The following is a 12,074-nucleotide window of genomic DNA, read 5'->3' as shown; positions in this document are numbered from 1 at the left end:
AAGCCTCTACCTCAGGTCAAGTGCTCCGCAAGGTAGAAAACATGATTGAAAGGTTAACACTTGATAATCCTGAACCGCAGATTCAGAATCCCAATTTTTGTGGCCAGCTGCAGCCATAATTTAGAATCAAACAGCGTGAGCAGCGAGCATAAGAAACGGCATCACAACAGCAACAAGTAGAGACACCTCTTCAGCAGAATTTTGTTGGTCCCGAATCTGATGATGAAGATCGTGTAATAGGAGAAGAAAATCACTTCTTTACTCCTGATGATATGCCCACATTTATCAGTAAAGATGATGAGTATGTAGAAAGTTCAGCTGTACAACAGGATGTGGATTTTATCTTGGCGAATGACACAGCTCTTGAAGAGGAGTCGGATGAGTATCAAAGAGGTTATATGCATGCCTTGTCCGCCCAGCAGCATCAGTATTCATTAAGAAATAGAAATGTCCCCATCAATCCAATCCAAAAGAGAAAGGAAGGTCCAGCATCTAAGAATGAGCCACCAGTTGCACCAAATAAAGGAAAAGAAGTTGTTGATCCTATGCCTAACAAATCTCCATCAGCAAATGAACGAGTCAATCAGCCCATTGTACCGAAAGATAAAGCTGAGAAGAAAGAGGTTCCAGCCAAAGAGGTAGAGAAAATTTCCACTTTTAGTTTAGAAAATGAAATTTCTAAATTAAAGGTATCTATTCCCTTGACTGAACTGATGAGGAACAACATTTATAGAGGCCAGGTTTCCAAAATTTTGAATTTTGATCCAATGTTTGATATGGTGAGTGTGGAAGATGATAAACCTGAACTGATTTTTGGACCAGCATTGAATGGTGAGTCTCCAGACAGTGATGTGCCTCCTTTTTATATCAGTTTGAGAGTGCATGAGTTTGTGTTGCATAATGCTATGTTCGATTTCGGAGCCTCCCGCAATCTTATGCCAAAAGACATCATGGAGAAGTTGGGTTTGGACATCACAAGGAAATATCATGATCTGTATTCATTTGATTCCAGCAGGGTGAGATGTATTGGGCTTATTAAATATTTGGAGGTCAGTTTGGATCAGATTACGGCTAAGAATATTTTGATGGATGTTGTTGTGGCAAACATTCCTCCCCGATTCAATATGCTTCTTTCAAGGTCTTGGGGAGCAAATATCAAAGGAACTATGCAGCTTGATTTCTCCTATGCAACGATTCCAGTGTTTGGCCAAATGAGAAAATTGTATCGTGAACAGAAAATGAAATACATGATTACAAGCAAGGAGAAACCAATTAATCATCCGATTAATTATGTACATACAGATCTAGAGTCTTTTGTTTTGTATTCAGATAGTTTCAATGATATTGATAGTTAGTTAGTTGTAGCAGATGATATTCCAGAAATAACAGAAAATTTCAGAGAAGTTTTGAAGAGAGAAGGACAAGAACATGGAAATACCATTCAGCAATCAGAAAAAGATGATGGACAGCAAGCAGGAAAAATAGAGGAAAAAGAGTTTCAGCACTTAGAAGAAGAGGAAGATGGCCTGTGGACCATGGATTTTGATGGCGCAGTGGGAAATGATGGTGCTGGAATTGGAATTTGGGTAGGCAGTCCTTTTTCTGCTCCAAATAAAGTGCCGAGTAATGTGTGGGTATGTTCTTACAAACTTGCTTTTGATTGCTCAAACAATGAAGCTGAGTATGAGGCTTTGAATGCTGGCCTAAAGATCCTAAGAAAGCTGAATGCTAAGCAGATTGCTGTGTATGGCGACTAAGCAAGTTAAAGGCGAATATCAAGCAAAGCATCCTCAGATGCGGGCATACCAGAATGTTGTCCTAGACATTTTGAAGCTGTTTTCAGATTACACTTTGACGTGTGTGCCTCGTATTCAAAATAGTATTGCTGATGCACTTGCTAAGGCAGCGAGTAATTTGAAGATTCCTATGAACTCAAGCAATAAATTTGAAATCCATGTGAAGCATCATCCGACTGTCCCGGACAATCAGAGATATTGGCAAGTTTTCCAAGATGATGAGGAGATTAATGATTTTCTGCAAAACAAAGGTAAATTCAAAGATACCTCAATTGATGTAGAACATGATGATGGTAAAGATGATGTGCAGATCAATCAAATGGAAGTGTTGCAGCTCAAAGATAATGTGATTCCTAAAGGCTTGATACCTTTAGAAGAACTCTTTGATCATGATGACGTAGCCCGCAAACCAACATTGCAGCCAACAGAGAAGGGAGTCGAAGACGTGAATATTGGAACAGTCGAGCATCCGAAGATGGTAAAGCTGTCCAAAACATTGCCACCGAAGGTAAAGGCCAAATATATCAGTTTGTTGTCATCTTTTGCCGATGTGTTTGCTTGGGACTATTCTGATTTGAAAACATATGATACCAATATAATTCAGCACACTATTCCTATTAAGCCTAATCAAAAACCTTTCAGACAAAAGTTAAGAAGGCTTAACCCAAAATTGCTGCCATTAATTAGGAAGGAGATAAATAGGTTGTACAAATCAGGAATCATTATTCCCATTTGTTTTTCTGATTGGATATCTAATGTGGTGCTCGTGCGAAAGAAGACAGGTGAGATTCATTTATGCATTGATTTTCGGAATCTCAACAAAGTTTCATTGAAGGATAATTATCCGCTGCCAAAAATAGATCACATACTTCAGCAAGTAGTTGGAGCATCTCGCATGTCACTACTCGATGGTTATTCGGGATATAACCAAATTTTAGTCTATGAAGATGACCGAGACAAAACAGCATTCACCACTCCGTGGGGGACATTTCATTACGCGAAAATGCCTTTCGGTTTGAAGAACGCGGGTGCCACTTTTCAGTGGGCAATGGACTTGGCTTTCGCAAATGAGAAGGATGTCTTCTTGGTTGTGTACCTTGATGATTTGACCGTGTTTTCCAAATCAGATGAAGAACACTTGTATCATTTGAAAATTGTCTTTGAAAAGTGCAGAAAATATGGTGTGTCGCTGAATCCAAAGAAGAGTTTGTTTGCCATGGATGAAGGCAAACTACTTGGGCACATTATCTCAAAGGATGGCATCCATATTGATCCAGCACGTGTGGAAGCAATTCAGCAAATTGACTTGCCCAGGAATAAGAAGGAGATTCAATCGTTTAATGGTAAGATGAATTTTTTGCGCCGCTTTGTTCCTAATCTTGTTGAACATCTTAGGGAGATTACAAACATGCTGAAGAAGGATAGCCAAGTGTCGTGGACGGAAGAGGCTGTAAAATCTTTCAATTTAGTAAAATTGGCTCTTTCTCCAGCTCCGGTTCTAATCAACCCAGATTATACTCAGGATTTTATATTATTTTCATTTGCTTCGGAGCAGACTATGGCAGCTGTGTTAATGCAGAAAAAAGATGAGCATGAAAGACCCATTGCTTTCTTCAGCCGGACTATAAGAGATGCTGCGTTGAAATACAACATTATTGAGAAGAAATCCCTTTCACTTGTTAAAGCGCTGAAATATTTCCGTGTGTACATTCTGCATTCCCATATTTTAGCCTATGTTCCTAATGCTATTGTCAAAGATGTTTTGGTCCAGACAGATTCTGAAGGAAGACATGGTAAGTGGATAGCATCTTTGTTGGAGTATGATGTGGAGATAAGGCCCACAAAGCTTGTTAAAGGTCAGGGATTGGCAAAGTTGATGGCTGAATCAAATCTGCACGTCGTAGACATAAATCTGATCGCTGCTATGTCCGATGAAAATGAGGAAATTTCATCACTTCAGGTATCAGAAATGTTTGTTCTTTCTCCATGGTATTTAGATATCGTATATGTCCTTCAGAATTTGTCCACGTTGCCTGGTATGGCTAGAAACAAAGCTAGAACTCTTAAGTTAAAGGCTGCTAAGTTTTGTATTTTGAATTCTGCACTTTATTGGAAAGATCTCGGTGGTGTTTTGTTAAATTGTTTGGTGGAAGAAGAAGCGAAACAAGTCATGGAGGATTTCCATAAAGGAGATTGTGGCGGTCACCTTTTTTGGAAAACAACGGCAAATAAAATTCTGAGGGCTAGATACTATTGGCCAACATTTTTTGCTGATGTGTTCAAGACCATCAAGAGCTGTCATAACTACCAGATTTTTGAAGGAAAGCAAAAATTACTGCCTTTGTCGCTTAAGCCCATTGAGGTGAGTGCTCCTTTCCAGTAGTGGGGGTTGGATTTTATTGGTAAAATTCATCCCGCTTCTTCAGGTCAGCAAAGATGGATCCTCACAGCGACAGATTACTTCACGAAGTGGATCGAAGCAATTCCCACCAGGCAAGCTACGGATGCGATAATAATTTCATTCCTTGAGAATACTATTTTGTCTCATTTTGGTTGCCCGAATAAGTTAATCACTAATAACGCAGCAACTTTCAAGTCAAAAAGGATGGTTGAGTTTTGCAGTAAATATCACATTACTTTGGGGCACTCAACCACTTATCATCCACAAGGCAATGGATTGGCAGAGTCTTCCAACAAATCTTTGGTTAATATCATTAAAAATACGCTGGAAATAAACAAGAAAAGTTGGCATAAGAAGCTGGTCCATGCACTTTGGGCAGATCGAGTGAGTCAGAAGAAATCCATTGGTATGTCCCCCTTTGAGTTAGTTTATGGAGTTGATACAGTGTTCCCTACCTCTCTTGCAGCTCTGGTAGTCAAACTTCTTCAAGAGGCTGGTAGTGAAGAGGATCCAATGCAGAGAAGACTAAATCAAATGATCCACTTGCAACAGACACGGGAAGATGTTTTTCAAAACACATTCAAGTTGCAGGAGAGAATTAAAAAGATTTATGACAAAAAAGCAAAGGCAGACACATTTCAGTTGGATGATGTGGTGTTAAAGTGGGATGCAAGAAATGAAGAAAAGGGCAAGCACGGTAAGTTTGAAAATCTCTGGAAAGGTCCTTTTAATATTGCAGCATATCAGGGTCAGAATGCCTTTCTTTTGAAGGAGATGAACGGGGAAGATTGTCCAGGAGGGCCGGTCAATGGTCGGCTGCTCAAGCGGTACCTTTTCTGAGTTTTTTATGTTGTTTTCATTGTCATTGTAAATACCATTTTATTTCAGTTTCGCTGCAAGTGTGTGCTGTGATCTTTTCTTCAGTCTGGGGCCCGAAGTGAAGGCTATAATTCTGAAGAAAGATTTCAGTTTTGAGTTCAGTTTATCGAGTCAGTTTTTCAGTCATTTTAGTTTTATTATCGAGTCATTTTGAAGTCAAGTTTCAGTCAAATAAATCAAGTCCAAAGCCTTGTGTTGTTTGTCGAAATAATGAATCCATAGCCCAATGGACGAAGGCACCGTCTAGCTCTTCTATAGATCTGTCGTTCTTGGAACCTCCAAGGAACTACCATCCCCATTGGAACCAATGTTAGAGTCGGTTTGGTTATCCCTCCATCAGAGATCAAAACTCTTTTTGCATTTCACTTTTTAGGTGTCTCACTTGTTTCACTCAGTTGCATTCTGCTAGGGGCATGCCATAAACTCTATCGGAAGGGCTTTTGTCATTCATCCCCCTCATGCTTTGCACTGCTGGCTCAGGTCTATCCATCAAAATCAAGTCTTAAAAGTCATTTGCAGTCCTGTTTCAGTTTCTAGGTCATAACAGTGATTTTAGTCATTAGGTCTAGGGTTAGTCAATTTGGTCTTCAAACAGGGTCTAATAAAGCCAGCAGGCCAGAGGGAGGTTCTTAATAAGTTGTTATTTCAAAGATTTTTATCGTCATATGGATGGATTATGACTTTTCTTCAAAACTTTGTTTTGAAGACAAGTCGACATTTTGTTTTTTGTAATAATTTTCAAAATTTTATTTTCTTGAAATCTTCAGGCGCAGCCCTAGTCTCCTTTGCAAAATTCCACGAAAACTATCCCTGCAAAAAATTGCCAAGAATTTCATCATTTCAACCAAAAACTCAAGAAGGAAACAAAAAGACAGAGTTGCATTAATTGTGAAAAAGTGCCAATTTCAAAACATTACAAAAATAGGTTTTGAAGAACCAAAAATCAAATCAATGTCTTTATAAAGGTTTTGCCATGAAGATCAATGTCATTCTACATGCCAAGGTCAGAGAGAAACATTTCAAAGTGAATTGGGCGAGCAAGTGCGTGTTTTGGGGTGAAATTGTTTGCAACCAGCCGGCGCGGCACACAGAACAGGTGGCGCGGCGCACTGGGAGAAACTGCCCAGTGTTATTCTGAACGGGCGCAGTGCACTGGAAGTGCGCGGTGCACTGGGTTCTTGGCGTGGCGCATACAGTCCACAGCCCGATATTGCTTGAAATTTGTCCAAGTTGCTCATTCCTTGCGTGAATTTACCAGGTAGGGCCTTCTTCTTGATGTTGCATCAAATTTTGTGATAAGTGTTGGTGGTTTATGGGTGATAACAGTTGAAACAAAAATCCAAACCCTACATCTAAAGTGCCTTCAAAGGAAGATTGCTGTGGGTTCTTAAATCTTTGATTTGTCACCAAGGACTCTCCTCCTTCCCCATTTCTCCCTTGTTTCATCATTTACCACCCCCCCTCACTAAGCTCATCAATCCTACATTTTCTTTCCTACATTCAAATCCCAAAACCCCAAAACCCTAGCCCTTATAAAAATCTCCCAACCCTATACAACAATCCCAAACCCTATTCCCATACATAAAATTCCCCTCCTCTCCCTAATAAAATTTATTTCAATATTCCCTAATCCCCTACTGTTTTCCCCTTCCTGACATTCCCTGGTTGCATTTGTTTTTTCCCCTTGGTGGCAGAATCCAACTATATTGCATTACAACATAGCAGTTTCATACATCATTAAAGAGCAATCCAAGCACAGTTCATATACAACAACATCTTTTCTTCAAGGTATATTGTACAGCAGTCATGGCATTTGAACATTCATCGGACTATGAAGTGGAAACCCAAAGTGACTCTCCCTTGGAAGAACAGGCACCCAGGAGGCCTCATAAAAGTGGCAGACATGTTAGGGAAGAACCTACCACCCTTACAAAATTGCAGGCCTGCCCTCTTGCTATGCAGTGTTTTCAACATCAGTCATGCTATGAGTTTTGTCAAAAGGTGGCTAGTGTTCAATTTCATCATGAGCTGGCTCATCTTTTTGTGCTGCACTTACATGGAGATCAAGCTACCTTAGCTAGTGTCACCTTCACTCTTACACCAGAATCTGTCTCATTAGCAACCGGTATATCGAACATTGGTGAACCATGGCACAAGAAATAGAATATTGATCGACAGCATTATGAGGCATACATTAAAACTAGTTTCTTGAGGCAGCTCAAGAGAGTGTTCCCATTCCGATATCTGAAAGATGAATATGCTCCACTAATGAGATTGATCATGAAATATTTTAGCTGTGAGGGACGGTTCTCTCATCTTTATGCTTATCACATCATGTTGCTCATGCATTTCACTAGGGTACGGATGATGAACATTCCGTATTTCATTTCCGGAACATAGAGAGGATGACCACCTTTATACAACATAAAACCCCTCAGCAGCAGCTTAACAGTGTCTATCATTTTGCTCTTATTAAGATTTTGGTGGTTCATCAGCTTGGAGTACAGGGCATCACTTGGGATGATTTCATCTCTCGTGACTTCTTCAGAGCTTCACGGGATTATCAAAGGTTAAGCATGAAGGTGAACCTTCTCATCAGTATGAGCACCATGAGACTGCTAGTGTGCCGGTATTCATCACATATCAGAGAGGCACCAGACATTTGTTTGCAGCGGCAAAGTGAGTGTTATCTCCACCCAGGGTGGAAGGGGCCTCGCTTCCTCCATCAGCATCACAGGTATAGGACAAAGGCAAGAGGCCAATGCAGGATGAGGGGCCTTCAAGTGAAAGAGAGACTGACTTCATTCTCATTCATGATGATGATACAGATACAGGTCCACAAAGCGCCAAACTTAGAGAGATCATCCAGGAGCAGCAAACAGAGATCGAAGCCTTATCCCTTGACTTGGAGAGGGCTAAGTGGACCATGAAGTACTTGGAGCAGAGGAACAAATAGCTTGAGGATCAGCAAGCAATCATGGAGCTACAAAACATTCGTGAGCATCGCCAAGCTACACAAAGGAGAAGAGTTGAGCTCACGTCATTGGAGCAAGAGATTAATGAGGATCGGGAGGCCAATCTCGAGAGAGTAAACATGCACTTAGAGAGGCTGTTGAATAAGGCTGACAAAGACCATGCATTTCTGAGACACATGGCTTTCCACTACATGGCGCGAAACAAGGTGTGCAAGGCCCGAATCAGGAATTTGAAGGCAAAATTGAGGAAGGCAATAAAGAAGCAAAAGAGGCAAAGGGAGCTCGATCATCTTCAGATATTGGCTGAAGCCTCTTTAGCCCAGCATAACACTTAATGAAGAAGCTCCAGCCCAAATTTCAAGAAATTTGGGGCATTTTTGGTATTTTTGTAAATTTTTGTACAAAAAACAGGGTTTTTCTCCCTATGCATCGCGCCACGTGGCGTGCGCTTATGATAGGAGGCTCCAAATGCAAAAAAGTTTATATTTTTGGAATTTTCATGAAAAATCATGACTTCTAGTGCATGGCCAAGAATTTTGGGCAAGTTTTGAGTCCTCAAGAGGTCAAAAACACCCCAAAAATGACCTCTCTGCCCCTAATTTCACACACAGGAAGCAGTCTTGGGAGATTGAGGTTTTGGAGGGGCAAATGGGCACCAAATTCAGAAATTCCACTTGGGTTGGAAAGTATATAGGCAGGGCATTCCAAAAAGAACACTTGGGCTCAATTTGGACTTCAGAAAGTGCCTCAAAATCAACATCAAAGTGGCGCAACACATACAGAAATTGGCGTGGCACACAGAGGTTTTTTGCCCAATTTTTCACCTTCCAGCTGAGAAATTTGGCCAGTTTGACTAGTTTTGCTTTGTGATGTTATTTTTGACTTATCTTGATGTAATTGGATGAACATGATGTAATTTTGGCACTTATTTACTTGTTCTAGAGGATTCATTCAACAAAAAGTGAAAATTTAATGAATGAATCATTTTCCTACCTTATAGAGGCAAGTTGTTTTGATTGCCTAGATTTTAGTGCTTTGTTTAGAATTGGTTGAAACAACTCCTAGAATGATGATATCGACCCCTAGAGGCAAGGGAATGGGTTGAGCTAGTCTATATCATGTAATTCCTAAGTCATTTTCAGGGTTGGACTCTTGGGAAAATTTTGGCACTCTATTGTACATTCATTTCTGTATTTTTGGCAAAGGAAAGACCAGGGTTTTGCAGCACTGTTTGGGATCCATGTGGCTTTATGTTTTGATGGTGTGCTTCTCTGAGTAATTGTAAGTTCTTTAATGTTATGTGTATCATTTTCCTGCTTCTTTTTCTGAATATGAACAAATGAGTGATTACGGTAGAATCCATAACTGCTATGCTCTGCCTTTGAATTTGTTTAAATTTTCATGTTTTCATCTGTTTAAGGAGAATTCTTGAGACTCTCTTGCTCTCGTTAGCTCCTCACCAGTCTGATCTATCTATCTCACTCACTTTAAAGCATCAAAATGATTGCCTTCCTTGCTCCAATCAGAACTCTGCAGAAACTGTGCCTCATCCCCGAGCCCAAATTTGCCTTTCCCATTTTTTCAACAAAACTCACAAAAAACCAAATCAAATCCCTGCACTTAATACCTAGCCTAAGATTAGTTGAAAATTTTGTCATCTTGAGCCTCATCGATTACCTTTTGCCGAGATTGACCCGGAGAGAGCCCTCTCTTGTCCTCATAGGGCTAGCTATGAGGCTGAGTGTGGTTTGATGTGGACCTAGAACCTTGTCTTTTCAGCCTGAGACAAATCTAGGCTCTAATATTGGACACCTTTACTGGAAGGCAATTGCAGACAAGATCCTGAGGGCTAGATTTTATTGGCCAACCTTGTTCACTGATGTAAAGAAATTCGTCACTGCTTTCCATAAATGCCAAATTTTTGAAGGCAAGAGAAAACTACTCCCTTTACCCCTGAGAACAATCTACACTGAGAAACCCTTCCAACAATGGGGCTTAGACTTCATTGGAGAAATCCATCCTCCATCTTCTGGTCAACATAAATGGATTCTCACTGCCACAGATTATTTCACCAAATGGATAGAAGCCATTCCCTCTAGACAAGCCAATGATACTGTGATTATAGGATTCCTAGAAACCAACGTATTGTCTAGATTTGGCTTACTTCTTGCAACTCCAAGAGACTATCGTTGACACCATGTTCATCTAATAACCTAATGTTGATGCCTAATCATCAATACTTCCAACAAAATCGACATCTAAATATCCACCAAGTACAAATTTCTTAGTCTTTTTATAAAGAAGACCAAAATATTTCATTCCTTGGATATATCTAAGAACCCTTTTTGTTGCATTTTAGTGGCGTTCCCTTGGTTCATGCATGAATCATCAGAGAATAATGATTGCATAAGATAATTCTCAACGAGTGGTTTTCAAATAGATCAATATGCCAATAAATTATATGTAGGTAGTATTGTTTACCAATTACCCCCATTCAAATTTTGAAAGTTTTAAGTTTTGCTCCATGGGGGTGAGAACTGACTTGCAATATTGCATTCTAAATATTTTGAATAGCTTAGATGCATACTTTCTTTGACTAATGAAAATACTATTTGGATGTTGGAATACTTCAACTCCATGATAGTAATGAAGTAATCTCAAATCAACCTTCTTAAATCCAGCCTATAACTCCTTATTTACCTACACAATATGATCAATATTTTTCCTAGTAATGCTCAAGTCATCCACATACATAACTAGAATCGCCATATTTTTACCCTATTGGAATACATATAAGGTATCATTTGATTCACCGCGCTTGAAGCCAACCTTGCGAAGGTACTCATCCATTTTTGTGCACCAATCTCATGGACCTTGTTTCAACTCAAATAAATCCTTGATCAATTTGCAAACTTTTTGTTCGTGTCCTTCAATTTCGAAACCTAGAGGTTGAGTCATATACACTTCTTCCTGCAAGTCTCCATTGATGAAGGAACTTTTGACATACATATGATGTACTTTCCATCAATTTTGAGTTGATAATGCAAGAACTAATATGATGGTGTTCCATTCTTTTGTAGGCGCAAATGTTTCCTCGTATTCAATTCCTTCTTGTTATGCAAAACCCTTGGCAATAAGCCTTGCCTTGTACTTATCAATCTCTCCATATGGCTGATACTTAATTTAGTAAACCCATTTGCATTGAACGATTTTCACATTTCCAAGACAATCAACAAGTTTCCAAGTGTTATTTTCCATCACAACTTATATTCTTCAACCATTGCCTTTTTTCATTCTACGTGTTTTACTAACTCTTTTTATGTGGAGGCCTCAATAAAATAATTTGTTAATGAAGAAAAAAATTTCAACAATATTCACATAAGAGAAGTTTTATTGACGTGTTTCAAACCATCCAGTGTGGTTCATAGTTAGGACAATGAAAAAAAATCATTTTGTTGGGTCCCCATAATACTAGTGATTTCCCCATTACTATTGTAGTTATACCCCTTATTAATATTGTTGTGCCCCTATTGCCCCCATATTGTTATTACGGTGCCCCATAGAATCCCTCTATTGTTATTTTTGTGGCTTTATATTATTATTGTTAGGTCGGCTGGATTATATTGTGACTCCTTAGAGTCCTATATATAGAAAGGAGGTCTTGTCATTTGAATCATCAAAGAATTGTTCATTTATGTAATGTAAAGGAGGTTTCCCCCTCGAAGAGGCTGAATTCTAAGGCGTTGATCTATCTTTTCTATCTTTTCTTGAGCTGGTTTCATAACATTTGGTATCAGAGCTTTGGATTCTAGGGTTTCGCTGCTCCAAACAGGTCATCGTGGAATTTTCACTATAACTTTTTTCTGTGATGTTTCAGAAGTCGCAAAAAAAACCCATTTGAGAAGAAATCACGTTGAACCTTGGATCTGAATTTCAGAGATTTTCGCACTATATTTGCGGAGATATGATCTGAGGAAGTTGGTCTTTTTGCAGACTCCTAAATTACATTACAAACAGGTGACC

This window comes from Pinus tabuliformis, chromosome 6, assembly GCF_031772625.1.
Source record: "Pinus tabuliformis cultivar Carrire ecotype Pingquan chromosome 6, CPIR1, whole genome shotgun sequence".
Taxonomy (NCBI): Eukaryota; Viridiplantae; Streptophyta; class Pinopsida; order Pinales; family Pinaceae; genus Pinus; species Pinus tabuliformis.
The sequence above is the reverse complement of the archived record's forward strand: the minus strand, read 5'-3'. Positions refer to the sequence as shown.